We start from the raw sequence: 16,721 nt of genomic DNA on the forward strand, positions 1-16,721 counted from the left end.
ATTGGCAGGTGGATTCTTTACCACTAAGCCACTGGGGAAGCCTGGTACTTTACTGATATAGGGGCCAGTGAATCTGGAAGGAGACACATCAGTTAGTATTGATTACTTTCCAGCTATATGAAACATGATAGGGAAGTGAGGAGGGCATTTAGGTGGAGAAAAGTTCAGGGGGAAAGTCCTCAATGGGCAGAGAAAAGAAGAAAAAAGGGAAAAGATGTGGGTGTAAAGAGAAAGCCAACAAAACCACAAAATTAAATGCACAAGTTACACTGGAAGTGATGGACATAACAGATTCAAATATATTGTACCAGCACCATATGCCCCGGTCTTCTGAAAGAGAAATGAGATGCCAAGAGCAAGAACATCAACAGGATCATGACTGAGAGTTTGATTTCCGTCGCCTGATCCTTAGTGTATGTTGTTTACAGCTTACATAACCTCTCTGTCCTTCCATTTCCTTTTCTGTAAAATTGGGATGGTAGTATATCCTTTCTTATGGGGTTGCTTGCAATACATAACAAACGTAAGCTACATGGCAGGGACTTGGCATTTTTAAGTACTCAGTAAATACTAACTATTGTTATTTTACTTTAATAGCAAATGATTTAAAATACCAGCCAGGACTTATTCACAGAAGCAGATAGTATAAGTATTATGGAATAAGGAGTTTATTATAGACATCAGAAACTTGCACAATTGTGGAAGGAAGGAAGATCTGGAAGGAAAGTTGGAAAAAAAGAGAAAAGTCACTGACCCAATTCTTTCACTAGAGAATTCTATCAAATGTTTAAAATATTGACACCAATCCTACACAGTTTCATCCAGAAAGGAGAAAACACTTCTCAATTCATTTTATGAAATTAATATTACCCCAATACCAAGACCAGACTTACACAGCATAAAAAAGGAAAACTGCAGACAGATATCCCTCATAACATAGATGTAAAAATCTTTAACAAAATATTAGCAAAAAGAATTTAGTAATATATGAAAACAGTTATATACTATGACCAAGCAGAGTTTATCCTAGGCATTCAAAGCTGGTTAAATATTCAAAAATCGAACAATATATTCTAGCATATCAACAAGAAAATCACATGATCATGATCATAAAATTTAATACCCTTTCATGATAAAAACTCTGAGAAAAATAGGAATAGAGTGAAACTTATTCAAATTTTAAAAAGTGCCTACAAAAACCTACAACTAACACTATACTAAAGGATGAAGGACGGATTGCTTTCTCCCAAGTTTAGGAAAAAGACAAGGATGTCTACTCTCACCACTCACATTCCCTACATTGTTAGAAGTTCTGGTCAGTGCAAACACCAAAAAAGGAAACACGACTTGCAGATTGGAAAGGAATAACATTTTCTTAATTTGCAGAAGATAGGATTGTCAACATAGAAAATCCCAAGGACTCTACAGTAAACAAACAAACAAACAAACAAATTCCCTAAATAAATGAGTTCAGCAAAGCCACAGAATGCAAGATAAACATACAAAAACCAACTCCATCTTTATATACCAGTACTGAACACAAAAAATAAAAATTAAAAGTACAATGCCATTTATCATAGCTTTAAAAAATGAATACTTAGGTATAAATCTAACAGAATATGCAGGATTTGTATGTTGAAAATTGCAATATGCTGATGAGAGAAATCAAAGAAGATCTTAATAAATGGAGAGAAAACACTATAATCATGGTTTGGAACACTCACCATTGTAAAGATATCAGTTTTCCTTGAATTGATGTATAAGTTCAACATAATTCCTGTAAAAATTCCAGCAAGATTTTTCTTTATAAATTTAACCAAGATTATTTAAACATTTATATGGAAATTCAAAGGAACTGGAATAGCTAAGACCATTTTGAAAAAGAAGAATGAAATGGGAGGAAATCAATCTACCCAATTTAAAGACTTCTTATATGGCCACAGTAATCAATATGATGTTGTCACACAGATCAATGGAGAAAATAGAGAACTCAGAAATAGACCCACACAAATATGTCCGAATGATTTTTGACAAAGATATAAAAGCAATTCAATGGAGGAAAGATAGCCTTACAGCAAATGTTGCAGGCACAATTGGATACCCATGGGCAAACAGAAATGAACTTCAACCCAAGTTCACACTGTATACAAAAATTAACTCAAAATGGATCCCAGACTTAATGTAAATCATAGAATGATAAAAACTTGTACAAAAAAAAAATTGGAGAATCTTCAGGATCTAGGTCAAGGCGAAGATTTCTAGACTTGATATCAAAAGCCCAATCCATTGAAGGAAAACTTAATAATTGGTTCAACAAAACTGAAAACTTTTGCTCTGTGAAAGGTCTTAGGATGATGAAAAAGACAAGCTGCAGACTGGGAGAAAATATTTGCAAACTGGGTATCCAGCAAAGGACTAATTTCTAAACTATGTTAAGAACTCTTAAAGAACTCTTGAGAACTCAGATTCTTCACTGTCTGAGCCACCAGGGAAGCCCAAGAACACTTAAAACTCAACATAGAAAAACAAACAATCCAATTAGAAAATGGGCAAAAGACGCAAAGAGACATTTCACCAAAGATGATAAGCAGATGGGAAATAAGCAGTTGGAAATATGCTCAACATCACGAACTATTTGAGAAATATAAATGAAAGCCACAATGAGATATCATTATGCATATATTAGGTTGATAAAGTAAAACATACACAAGTCAGCACACGATGTAAGCTACCATCATGTGATACAGTTATACAACCCAACAGTGGTACTCCTAGACACTTATATCAGAGAAATGAAAAAGGATGTTACACAAAAACCTGTCCATGAATGTTTGTATTAATAACAACTTTATTTGTAACAGTGAAAAACTGAAAACAACCCAGATGTTCTTCAGTGGGTGAATTGTTAAACAGCAGTGGTACAGCCATACTGTGGAATATCATTCAACAATAAAAACGGAAGAGACCACTGATATACCCAACAACCTGGGTGGATCACCAGAAAATTTTACTGAGTAGAAAAAGCCAGTCCCCTAGAGTTACACGCTGTATGATTTCATTTATACAACATTCTCAAATTGAGAAAAAGTGCAGAAATGGGTAACAGATTAGTTGCCAAGGATCAGGGAGAGAATGGAGATTGGAAGGATGTAATTGTGACTATAAAAGGGCAATAGGAGAGAGCCCTGTGGGGATGGAAATGTTCTGTATCTTGACTCTATTGATGTCGTAGCCTAATTGTGATGGCGGACTGTAGTTCTGGAAGATGGTATCATTGGAGGAGACTAGGAAAAAGGTACATAGGATCTTATTATTCCCTAAAATGCGCATGAATTTACAATTATCTCGAAAAACTTTAATTAAAAAAATATAGCAGCCAGGATCTCAGTGTATCCAGTGACTCCAAAACTTTTCCACATTCCATCTGTTTGTTGTTCAGTCGCTCAGTTGTGTCCGACTCTTTGGGACCCTGTGGACTGCAGCACACCAGGCTCCTCTGTCCTCCCCCAGCTCCTGGAGTTTGTTCCAATTCATGTCCTTTGAATTGGTGATGCCGTCCAACCATCTCGTCCTCTGTCACCCCGTTCTCCTTTTGCCTTTAGTCTTTCCCAGCATCAGGAGCAGAAGAAGGTAACATGGAATATTGAGACAGAGGTGACAAGCATAACAACAACAACAACAACAACAACAACAAAAAACAAGAGAGTCAGAGGAGAAACTCCAAGTTCAGGTGATAGAATTCTACTTGCATGTCGTAGGCACCATGTAACCACTGCTGGGCTGAACATGTCTATGTAAAAGGAAGAGAGAAATAAAGAAGGGAGATCATGAGAAAGAAGAGGAGGATGGAAAGAGGAAGGAAGAGAAATTTCTTTAAGGATAGTTTTTTTAGTTCACTAAAGAGGGGACAGAAAAATCAAAATGAATAGCCTTTACCATAATAGGTGACTATTATGGGTTGTTGTTGTTTGGTTGCTAAGTTGTGTCTGACTCTTTGTGACCCCATGAACCGCAGTGCACCAGGCTTCCCAGTCCTTTACTATCTCCCAGCGTTTGCTCAAACTCATGTCCATTGAGTTGGTGATGCCATCCAACCATCTAGTCTTCTGTTGCCCCCTTCTCCTCCTGCCTTCAATCTTTCCTAGCATCACGGTCTTTTCCAGTGAGTCAACTCTTTGCATCAGGTGGCCAAAGTATTGGAGCTTCAGCTTCAGCATCAGTCCTTCCAATGAATATTCAGGGTTGATTTCCTTTAGAATTGACTGGTTTGATCTCCTTGCTGTCCAAGGGACTTTCAAGAGTCTTCTCCAGCTCCATAGTTCAAAAACATCAATTCTTTGGCACTCAGCTGTCTTTGTGGTCCAACTCTCACGTCCATACATGACTGGAAAGACCATAGCTTTGACTAAACAGAACTTGTTGGCAAAGTAATGTCTATTGTGGGTAAAGGTTGTGCAATCAGCTCATAGAAAGTCACAGAAGAATCTTCTAAACAACTGAGTTTAAGCTACTATCCTTAGCTAGTATTACCATCTCCCTAGCAGGAGCCAGGGTGGAAAAATACGGTAGCCATGTGCCCCTGAGCAAGGCTGTGTCCTAAGAACTTGCTGTGCGTTATCTCATTTAGGCATCACCGTGAAGCAGGTATTATCCTGTTATTTTAAAGGTGACTGAATGAGGTTCAGAGAATTTAGGTAGCCTGCCCAAGGTCATTCTGCTAATACATAGCAGATCCACATGGAAGGAAGCATCCCAGCTCCCACAAGGCAATCAAAGCCAGGCATTTCAGGGCTGCCACTGGTGCGGGAAACATTTTCTGAAAGGAAAGGCCAGACCTCATAGTTCTCCATATCTGGTGTCCAGGATTTCCATTCCCACTGGGGTCTCTGTCATTACCTCTTGACCTACCAGGCTTAGTTCAAGGCAGATGCTCCCCTATGGAAGAAAACTGTCATTTCCTCATTTAAAATCTTCCAAAACTTGCAGAGGACTATATCCGCTATGAGCGGAGGGTGCAGGAAAGGGAGAGGAGTGGGTCTTCCAGTCTTCCCAGAATTATGAGGTTCAGCCACCCTCTGTATGTGGTGAATACACCCCTCCATTTCTAACCCAGAGCAACCAGTGGATTCCCTTCCTCCTGAATGTTCTCTCCAGTCTGATCCTAAAGCCCAGAGTCCTTCATTTATAAAGAAATGAAGAAAGAAAATTTATAGGATAACCCTTTGACTGACGATTCAAGTATTTTCGCCTAGAAGATAATTACAAAATTTGAAGGAGAAGTAGGCAGAGAACTGTTGGTAGTTAGAGTGTATGCATATGGTTTTCAGTAGTTGATGCTTAGTAATTCTTTGTTAAATAAATAAATTATCCAGTGCAGCTTGATTCAATCTTTTTATCCAGATAGAGGTAAAATGACATCTGGATCCCATTCTCCAGGACTTGGAGCAGCTCTTCATTCATTTCAAGGTTGTAATTTTCATTTTGCTGTCGAGGTAGCTACTTTTAGAACCAAAACAAAGGAGATGAAAGTTTCTGAGTTTTGAGTGGCACCTGCTTTCTGCCGGAGCTGGCTGTGGTCTTTCCTATGAAAACATACTGTCCCACATTTTCAGAGTCTTGAGCAGTAAGTGTTCTCTGTCAAGAAACCAACAAGGAGATTGAATTGTTGTGGATGTTTTCTAGAGGATGTATCTAGTCTCTGTGACACTTTGGTTTGTCTTTATCATTTTGCTTTGTGAGGTACGGAAGGTGATCCATATAACCTCACAGGCTTTCCTGTGCTGCCAGAGATAAGGAAGGAAGGATGGGAGGAAGGAGCAGGGGAAGAAAGGAAGGAGGAGATGACATTCTTCAGTTTGGAAATTAATCCCAGTCTCCTGCTACTTTAAGAACTTGACAAATTGAAAGAGCTCTTTTTCTTTTCTTTCCAGAAACTCGAAAAAGGAAATAAGGAACAATTCTAAAGTATCCCTGTCTCAAGACCCTGTCATATTCTCGGGGATATGAACTTATGGAAGGCTGCGGGACGTGCCAGCAGAAGAGGTGAAGGGTTCCTGACTCTTGAGAAGGATCCCACCTCCTTCTTCTCCATTAGAGGGAGAGCTCCCCACTAGCACCCTGATCTTTCCTGGACCCTTCAAAGACAGCAGCCACAGGTTCCTGGACTGGAGAAGTCTGACGAGCAGTTCTTCCCAGGTAAGTGATACTCCTGCTTCAGATTCTGAGAACTCTGAGAAAGAAAAAAGTCAGCAGTGCAATGCAGTTTGTGAAGGGACGCCCACCACCTTGGGTGGTAGGGCACATACCACACGTGGAAGTAATGCTGGGAGCCCTCCAAATGTAGGTTAAAGGATTTCTCCAGCCCCCTCACTCCTCCCCACATCAAACAGATTCCCTCTGTAAAAATAAATTGGTACCTGCTTCTTAACAAACGAACCTTTGAGGGCAAAAAAAAAAAAAAAAGCAATATTTAAGAAGAAGAAAATTACATGTGTATTTTCTCCTGACACAGTTTTAAAAGCTGTTTGTAGCTGATTTACAATGCTCATAGTATTCAGCTTTTCATGTGAAATTCTAATCAGTGCTTTGAATGGGCTGGAGCTTGTTAGAAAGTAAAGGGAATGAAATGTCTTTATTGAATTGTGAGGTTTTACTGGCTTCCCCATAGATGTCCTAGGTCTCTTCTCGGTGTCACCCTTTCTTTCCATGGGATTTTTGTTGAGTTGATATGAAACACAGATGCAAACATGGAGCGGGAAGAGTAACTGGGTAGAACCATCAGGTAGGGTCCATTTATGCAGCCACCTGGGTCTGTATTTTTCACGCTTTAGTTTTTACATCCCTATGATGTGCAAGTGGATTGGAAGAGTTACCTTTTCCATTCTCCCAAGAAATTCTCCTCTAAGAATACAAGTGGAAGCTTCTTGGGAAGTATTTGGACCTCTCAGATCAGAGGTGCTCTTTTTATGGACTAAATGTGTCTTCTAAAAGCAAGTGTTGGCTGATAGGAAAACGAGGCCTGTGCATATCTTGGTTTCTATCAAGAGGTCATGTTTTAATTTTACAAGCTATCCCATCTATGATGGGCACCAAATAATGCCACAGTGGTTTAAAAAAAAGACAGTCATGTCAGAATTTGTAATGATAAACTTCCATTTGTAAATCATTAAAAAAAAAAAAGAAAAGATAAGTAGCGTGTTCTTGACATAAAAAGTCTAATTCTCATTTGGTCTGACTTTAGCAAAGGTAAATCAAGACCCAGGTTAGTTTTCTATTGCAGATTTTTTGGTTTTAGTTGGTTTTTGTTGTTTTGTTATTACTGCTTTATGCTCTAATATCATACCTTTTGCAACACTGTTACTGTAAATGATGGAAAAGTCTTGAGTATTTACATAATATTATGACTGAAAAGATAGGATGATTTGTGGCTGAAAAGATAAGATGTTCTTTATGCAACACAATACATCTTTCTTCTAAGTATTTGTAGTCACTTCTTACCTCTTTTCCTAACCCACACACCCTCTTTTAGAGGGGTGACCTAACTTGGAAAAGAAAACAGTTATTGTGAAGGCCTTGGTGGATTGAGGAATGAATAGATGGTTAAGAACTTGAGACATATGGAAACAGCTCTTTTGAGGGACCTGGTTGTGATAGAAGAAAGAACCTGAGTATTTGCTAACTAACCTGCATAAAATTACTGGAGAGACTGGTGGATCTAATTTGGTATTAATGGTTTCATTACTGTGTTGAGGATTTGGAGAACACATACAAAATCCTCATGAAGTATTTGTTTCCTTTGGAATGTCCTCTGGTTCTACTGCTGATTTCATTAAATCTGCTGAGTTAGCTTCAAAGACCCCACCATCTTTCTATCATCTGTAGAACAGTTTCTGGTTGAATAAGGTTCTGCCTGGATTTTTCTCTCTAGAATAAAAGTGGTAGGTATCTGAGATGGTGGCAATGCAGCATATTAAAGCATCTTAGGAGGTTCCATTCATCTCTTATTGCTTTACCAAGCACCCTAAAATGCTACAATGTGAAACAGCCATGGTTTATTGTGATCACAGATTGTGTGGATTGAGAATCTGGAAGGGTGTAGTCGGGATGCTCCATGTCCACTCTGTAGGGTTTAGTGCTTAAGACTGGTTAATTGAGAAGGAGTTCTTGGCTGTGTTGGCTTCAGGTGGTACTTCTTCATGTGACAATCTTTCTGGCACCTGAAGAAGCTGGAAAAAAACATTTTACCTAGCCAGGATTGCCTGCATGCGTTAGATTCTTTAGTGTCCTTCTGCCAGCTAGAATTCATTATATTTGTAATATGATTAAGAAATTAAAATAAAATAGTGATTTTTATATACAGACATTGATGAAAGATGCGTTTTTAAAGCAGTAAATTAAAATCTCATTAATATTTCAGTGAGGATATTTTGTGCTCTTATCTGTTTCATCTCCATTTTTGACCTATGGCTTAGAGTTCACAGCATGAAGGAGACGGTGAAATCTGCTCACTATAAAATGTTAATTATAAGTAAATTACAGCACAAATGTTCAATCAGCCACATTAATTCCACATAAAGTGAATTATTGTAGCAGAAAATTTTGAAATGTGACTGAATTTTGTAATCTTCCATTTCTTTTTTCTCTCTTGCACCAACCCCGACTCCCATGTGTTTATTCCAAAAGCTCTGAGCTCTTTGTATAGTGTTGAGCTCATTCTCTCACTTTGTTTTGAAAGTTAAGTATAGGTGCGCACTCCCCCATCTCTCCAAATATTTCTGAATTGTACATAACTCTGTTTGCCCCATGGCAACTTAAATGAAAGCTTTGATATTTTTCAAGCAGAGTTGGGCTTTTAACATGAAGATGTTGGGTTTATGAAAGTGTTCTCTCCTAAAAGATGACTGAAATGTCCTCCCATATGATACGTGTGTATATATAAAATCATAAAACATATGAGTGTTTTAATTGTCATTTTATAATATAGAATATATAACATATTTATATTTCAGTATCTATATAAATGCTATATGTGTGTATATAATTTCCTCTTGGATTTAGGTCTATTTTAAAGTTATAAACGTCTTAAAAATTGGGTTTATAGCCAAAAACAATGGCTCTTCCATCTGGGATCATTTCTTAGTTATCAGAAACATACTAAGGGAACCAAAAATCATACCCAAAGAGTAATAATAATTTAGAAAATGCTTAAAACATTCAGACTGCACATGGCTCATTCTGTCAACTAAGTTAATTGCTCATTAATAACAAAAGTACTGATGCGTCCTTGAACAAGAATGCTTCTGTATGTTTATTTTGTACTTAGAAATAGGGATGCTGCTCATATTAACAGGATATTTAATGTAGTGACTAGATGCCATCAGGTACTGAACTCAAGGGAATCCACTTGGGATACTTGGGAGCTGGGAAACTCTTCTTTACTTGGTACAACTAACAATCAATTGAATTTAAGTAACAAGTAGTCTAAAGAATTGCATAATAGAGGCTTTCAACTCCTAGTTGTCCTTTGGACTAAGGTATTTCATGATGGGTATGGTCTGCACCCTTCCACTTACCAAGGTCTAATGTATCTCTGTTGGATCTATTAATAGAGTGTTAATGCTGAAAGTGTGAATCACGTTCTGAAGGATCCCATTCAGATCCCTAAGTCAGAAGCTGCCAATCTTTCCTAGTCTCTTTTCACTCACTGTGGCAACATTATTGCTCAGGTGTCTGCTCGGTGATCTCAATGGAACTCCATGACTTTATGGAATATGAAACATACATTACACATATATTGCTTCCCACCAAGGTGTGTCTTCTGTATTAAGGACCAGTGTTCCCATTAGTAGAAGGCAGAGTCTTTGCTTTGTTGCCTCAGATAAGTATTAAATTTCATTCAATACTCCTGAAACTCAACAGAAGGCTGAAGCAGACAAGAAAAAAGAGAAATGTTTTATAGAGAGCATTAAGGAAGATACAGAAATGAAAATCATAGTACCAGTAAGAAAGACTCTCTGTATGAGAGGGATGAGGGAAAGAATTTCCAATTTGCTAATGGTAGAAGCTGTTAATCTGCAAATATATGCAGGCACTGGTGAGTCCTCCTTTGACATACTCAAAACCTTGAGGATTAAAATTTCTTAGAGAGTCAGAATTAGGGATCTGGTACCATTAAAAAGAAAAGGGGCATCTGCTTCCTCAGAGGCTAAATCTTCTAAAGAAAATAGCAGAATTAACAATGTAGTAAAGTTAAAATGACAGTTTCTTTAATCCAAAACCATAGGCAAAAATATGAAAAAATTAAAGATGACATGATGCTTCTATTATAATTTTCTTCCCCTTTCTTTATGCCCCAAGTTTCCAGTCTGGGCTGTTAGCGTCTCTAAGCTGCTACTTTCTTTTCTACAATATAGAAAATCAAAAATACACTTACAACAAGGTGTTATATGCCTATATTGTTCTTTTATAGAATAATGACTGCTGGTGTTCTTATAAAAATTATACATATTACTTTATAAAATTAAAAATAGTGAAGTACAAAGGAGAAAGCACAGTTTTACTAAAAATTTTACCACTCAAAAACTTTTACCACTCAGTCATCTTTTAGATTTGGTAAACATTTTCCCAAGCATTTGTTTGCCATGTATATATAAAAGAAAAAAAGAGAAGTGTGAGAGAGACAGATAGAGAATGACAGGTTCAAACAGGCTCAGAGAAACAGATTAAAAAAGAATCATATATGATCTAATAACAATTATGAAATATAATGTTGTAAAATAGCAAGACTTTGTTACATTAGAATTTAACATAAAGATTAAAAAAGAGAAACTGAAGGAATTTCTGATCCTCTGGAAAAGAATATTTTTCATTAGAATATAGTTCCTAAGCGATCTGTCTACAGTTAAAAAAATGATTAGGAAAACACTTTATCTAGATCCACTATTGTTTTATTTCATATTTCAGTATTGTGAAGTATTGGTTGACTCATGAGAAAATTAGCACACGGCCACCCAGTTTCTTTCTTCTGCTTCCTCTATTTATTGGTTATTGTTTTACTTTGTCACAGTTTTTAACATTTGTCAGTTTGTTCTCAAGCATAAATAATACCACATAAATTTTGTCATATTATAAAAATATATATTTACTGGTTCAGTGCTCAGGTTTTTGGATCCATGTTCTCCATTCATTTCTTAATTTTGATTTCCCTTTTAGCTGGTTAAATGTTATTTTTAGGTAGACTTTTAGAAGATATTTAGATACCATATTCTAAGTTCTTGCATGCTTGAGAATATACGTGGTCTTTATGCTTGCTGCTGCTGCTGCTAAGGCGCTTCAGTCGTGCCTGACTCTGTGCGACCCCAGAGACTGCAGCCCACCAGGCTCCCCCATTCCTGGGATTCTCCAGGCAAGAACACTGGAGTGGGTTGCCATTTCCTTCTCCAGGTCTTTATGCTTAAGGTGCAGCAGTATAAAGGCATAGGAAACAAAATTGAAATAGCTGAACAAAAATAAATGAATAATTGAAAGGATACTTTAGCTAGCTATAAAATTTTCAGATCATCCTTTCTTTCCTTCAGAATTTTGTGGACTTTTCTCCATTGTCTCTTAGCTCTGAGTATTGTTCTTTAATCATAAAAATGTCATTCATAATTTGTTTCATTGGTAGGTGGACTTATTGATTCCATACTCTGAATTCCTTCATGTTTGAGGATGTCTCAGTGTTGTGATTTATCTGAACATCAGTTTAACTGGATAGGATTTTCTACAGATGTATAGATATGCCTCCAGAGAGCATAGATATAGTTTAAAAAAAAAAAAAACCTTGTAAATTTTGCTTCCTTGTCTTCAGAGATTAAATTCCATGGGAATTCTGAGGCTTATTTAAGTTTTCTGTTTATAGGGAACTTGATTTTTCTACTTGGATAACTGAAGGTTTTTTTCTTTTTCCTTTGAACTCAACACCTACACCAGGAGATTCTCAGCATCAACTAATTTATATCAGCTTTTTCTAGAATGTGCTGTCCCCTTAGCTTGATAAATCTATTTCTTCCTCTTTTAAGATACTTTTTCCCTTATATATCTGATTATTTCTTTATCTGTTGTATTCTCTGATTCAAAGACATTGATTATTAATTTTCTATTGTCTTCCTTTATTTCTCTTTCCCTTTTCATTCACTAAAATCATCTGAAGCCTTTCCCCTATGCAACTAATTCTATTTTCAGTCATGTCTATTCTATCCTACTTGTGCAAATTTATTTATTAACTATATAATGATGTTTTGAGCCTCAATTTGTCTAAGTGCCACAATCTCTTTTATATCATTTTATTATTTTAATAGCCTACCATTTAACAACTTAGTAAATTTGTGCCATATTAAATTTTTCATAGCACATGAAGTACTCAAAAAGAAATTTTGTTTTTCCTTGGGTTGTGTTTTATTCCAGGTGGATGTTCCATCTCTTGTTTGCATGTCTTATTTCCTTTTTAACATTCTTTTTGTCATCTTTAATGTGAAATCTTTAAGATCCTGGCTTAATGCAGAAAGGTCTCCTGCTAGATTTACAACCCTATATGAGCTCTAGGTATATTAGTATTTGTCCCACCTCATATACAGCAAGACAGTTGAAACCAAAATTCAGATTTGCAGGTTTGGCAGATATTCTCATTGACAAATACCTGTGGGGTAAACAGGGCCTCTCCTGCTCTGGGAGAATTGTGAAATTCCCTTTAGTTTGACCAGCTCCTTGATTTCTCAACACTCAGTGCTTTTGAGGTGTTTTCACTGTTTTATATGAAGGTTGTTTTCAGCAGAAGGTCTAATCTAAAAGGATTAGTTTGCCATTATATAAAGTGGAAGTCCCTTTGCGTCATTCACACATACATCCTCTGATTTGTCTTGTTCTTATGTAGTATGCAAAGTCCTATAGAGATCATCTCCTTGTGCTGACAGATGTTGCGTAAATTATTTTTGACTGCCCTTCCTACTTGATCTGAGACCTGTCTTTTTCTCAGTAACAGCTTAGTGTGTTCTTTTCTGTTGTCTATATCATGAGTACTTTGAAGAAGGAAGTATTCTGATACACACTTCGTCTTAGAGAACCAGAGGTTCTGCTCTTTCTCCTGAGGTTTTTTAAAATGTTACTCATCAGAGTTCACTTCACCTAGTTGGGAATGTATCTTATTGCCCTAAAGTTTCTCTCCAAAATTTTGAGTTTTTCCTGAATCTTATAATACTCTGAAATCTTTTAGCAATAGGATTCTATACCAAGGGCTTCTGCTGAAATTACTTGCTTAGATATTACTTATACTATAGTAAGTATATGGTAATTACTATACTTCACTGTTACTATTACTTTACATAGATACAGAGAAACAGGTAGTTGTCAGAGGGGAGAAGTGAAGTAGGTAAGAGAAATTGGTGAGGGAGATTAAGAGGTACAGACTTCCAGTTACAAAGTAAATGAGTCACAAGGTGTGAAATGGACAGTGTGGGGAACATAGTAATTATGTAATATCTTTCTGCGGTGACAGATAGTAACTAGACCTATTGTGGTGATCATTCTAAAATGTATAGAAATATTGAATCACTGTGTTGTGCATCAGATTAACATAGTATTGTAGGTCAGTTATATTTCAAAAGCAAACTCATAGAAAAAGAGATTAGATTTGCGGTTACTCCAGTGTTCTTGCCTGGAGAATCCTGGGGACGGCAGAGCCTGGTGGGCTGCCGTCTATGGGGTCGCACAGAGTCAGACACGACTGAAGCGACTTAGCAGTAGCAGCAGAGGCCAGGGAGTGAGGCAAGGGGGAATTGGGTGAAGACATTTGAAAGGTACAAATATATCTTTTGATATATTTGTAAAGATATTTGTAAGAAATTAAGTACTAGGGGATGTGGTGTACAATGTGATAAATATAATTAAAACTGTTGTATATTATATATAAATGTTGTTAAGAGAGTAAGTCCTAAGAATCTCGTCACAAGGAGAAAAACTTTTTTCCTATTTCTTCTATTTTGAAATTTAAATAAAGTTGACAGTTTTGACCCCCCACAAATTATCTCTGTATGAGATGATGATGTTCACTAAACTTACTGTCATATTCATTTCATCATGTACGTAAGTTGCATCATCACGCTGTATACCTTAAACTTACACAGTTGTGGTGCTTATTAGTTGCTCAGTCGTGTCTGGCTCTTTGCATGAACTATATAACCTGCCAGGCTCCTCTCTCCATGGAATTCTCCAGGCAAGAATGCTGGAGTGGGAGGCATTCCCTTCTGCAGGTGATTTTCCTGACCCAGGAATCACATCCAGGTCTCCTGCATTGCAGGCAGATTCTTTACCATCTGAGATGGTATAAATAAAACTAGAAGAAAAAAATTACTTTCTTAACTCAACCGCAAATGCATTTGCACACCTTCAGTTTCTCTCCACACTATGAGATGTTCAGGGAAAATTCTAAATATTTTCTCTGCTTCTTTCAACCCATTCTGGGGTTCTCAGTAAAGTTGGAAGCAGCTTTGAGACACATCAAAATAATTTTCCTCCTCTTTCCCGCCTGATATTTTTTGAAGTTTGTGGCTTGAGGTTATACCATTTTCTTTGTCTGTTGCTGGTGAACATCTTACTGACTTTTCACTACTTGTCATTCCTTTTGTTAAATATCAGAGCAAGGAGATTTTGTAATCCGAATTCATCCTACTCAGTTCAGTTCAGTTCAGTCACTCAGTCGTGTCTGACTCTTTGCGACCCCATGAATCACAGCACGCCAGGCCTCCCTGTCCATCACCAACTCCCAGAGTTCACCCAAACTCATGTCCATCGAGTTGGTGATGTCATCCAGCCATCTCATCCTCTGTCGTCCCCTTCTCCTCCTGCCCCCAATCCCTCCCAGCATCAGGGTCTTTTCCAATGAGTCAACTCTTCACATGAGGTGGCCAAAGTATTGGAGTTTCAGCTTTAGCATCAGTCCTTCCAAAGAAATCCCAGGGCTGATCTCCTTCAGAATGAACTGGTTGGATCTCCTTGCAGTCCAAGGGACTCTCAAGAGTCTTCTCCAACACCACAGTTCAAAAGCATCAATTCTTCGGCACTCAGCCTTCTTCACAGTCCATACATGACCACAGGAAAAACCATAGCCTTGACTAGACGAACCTTTGTTGGCAAAGTAATGTCTCTGCTTTTGAATATGCTATCTAGGTTGGTCATAACCTTCCTTCCAAGGAGTAAGCATCTTTTAATTTCATGGCTGCAATCACCATCTGCAGTGATTTTGGAGCCCAGAAAAATAAAGTCTGACACTGTTTCCACTGTTTCCCCATCTATTTGCCATGAAGTGATGGGACCAGATGCCATGATCTTAGTTTTCTGAATGTTGAGCTTTAAGCCAGCTTTTTCACTCTCCTCTTTCACTTTCATCAAGAGGCTTTTTAGTTCCTCTTCAGTTTCTGCCATAAGGGTAGTGTCATCTGCATATCTGAGGTTATTGATATTTCTCCCAGCAATCTTGATTCCAGCTTGTGCTTCTTCCAGCCCAGAGTTTCTCATGATGTACTCTGCATATAAGTAAATAAGTAAAAAGTTAGGGGGAGCTATTGTAGTCACTTAAGCTGGAAAAACCACGGGCACCTTTAAAAATTTTATAGATATATATTTCACATATGTGTGTATATATATTCACATAGAGAAAGATATATATGTGGACGCATATATATATTTATATGAATATAATTTATATGAACAAATTATATTCATTATACATGCATATCTTTTCATATGTATAAGAGCTGAGTATGGGTGAGGTGATACACACAAAATAAGTATGTACAAAGTTCTGTGTTGCATGGGTGCCAAATGGACTCTTGGAGAACATTTAGAGTGGTGCTGGTTTACATCCCCGTCAATTCCGATCTGACACATGGGGAAAGGATCACATAATTCTTACGGAGGCCACTGCATAAACCCCACTGTCCTGCAATCCTACTTTCAAGAAAAAGTGAAAGTCACTCAGTCGTGTCTGACTCTTTACAACCCCATGACAATGCAGTCTCTGGAATTCTCCAAGTAAGAATACTGGAGTGGGTAGCCGTTCCCTTCTCCAAGGGATCTTCCCAACCCAGGGATCGAACCCAGGTCTTCAGCAGTGCAGGTGGATTCTTTACCAGCTGAGCCACCAACAATCCCTTTCATAAAGATATGATACTGATTTTAGTGTTAGAAGGTGTTTTTGTGACTTTTGACAGCTGTGCATGTCATATATCAGAATAGATTGCCACAAATGCAACCCTTACACTCTGTGTGAACTATCTAACTTCTTGGTTAAAAAGTGGTGATTTAAATTCAGACTAAAAGAAAAAAAAAGAATCTCCAAGCTCATTCATTAAGGTAGAGGGAAAATTATCATTTTAAATACCATGAAATCAGGGAATTTCAATCAGCTATTTTGCATATAAAGTACATATATTTTGAAAAGCAAGTATAGTTCAGAAGTCCAACCCAAGGACTTGGAAATTGTATATATGTTATAAGGAATATCAGCTTACTTGTTTCATGGTACTTGACAAAATTACCCACACTAGAAATCATTATTTAAAGATCTCAGAGTATTCTATCTCACATTGACTGATAAAAAACTGAATCAAGAATATCAGGTGGGAGAGGTGGAAATATTTGATATTTCTTTGGCTAAAATAAGAAAAAAGCCAAGGGATAACTTAATA

The 16,721-nt window shown here is 37.3% G+C and overlaps 1 long non-coding RNA gene across 1 annotated transcript in view; it reads left to right on the forward strand.

Moving 5' to 3' along the window:
• The window catches only part of LOC139177355 (uncharacterized), a 526,558-nt gene that overhangs the window by 205,363 nt on the left and 304,474 nt on the right, over nucleotides 1-16,721 (forward strand). Inside the window, exon 2 of the long non-coding RNA XR_011561821.1 lies at nucleotides 5,931-6,195. This is a non-coding gene — a long non-coding RNA (uncharacterized lncRNA). The remainder of the gene's footprint in view (nucleotides 1-5,930; nucleotides 6,196-16,721) is intronic.

The sequence above is a fragment of the Bos indicus genome, chromosome 18 (genome assembly GCF_029378745.1).
Source record: "Bos indicus isolate NIAB-ARS_2022 breed Sahiwal x Tharparkar chromosome 18, NIAB-ARS_B.indTharparkar_mat_pri_1.0, whole genome shotgun sequence".
NCBI lineage: Eukaryota > Metazoa > Chordata > Mammalia > Artiodactyla > Bovidae > Bos > Bos indicus.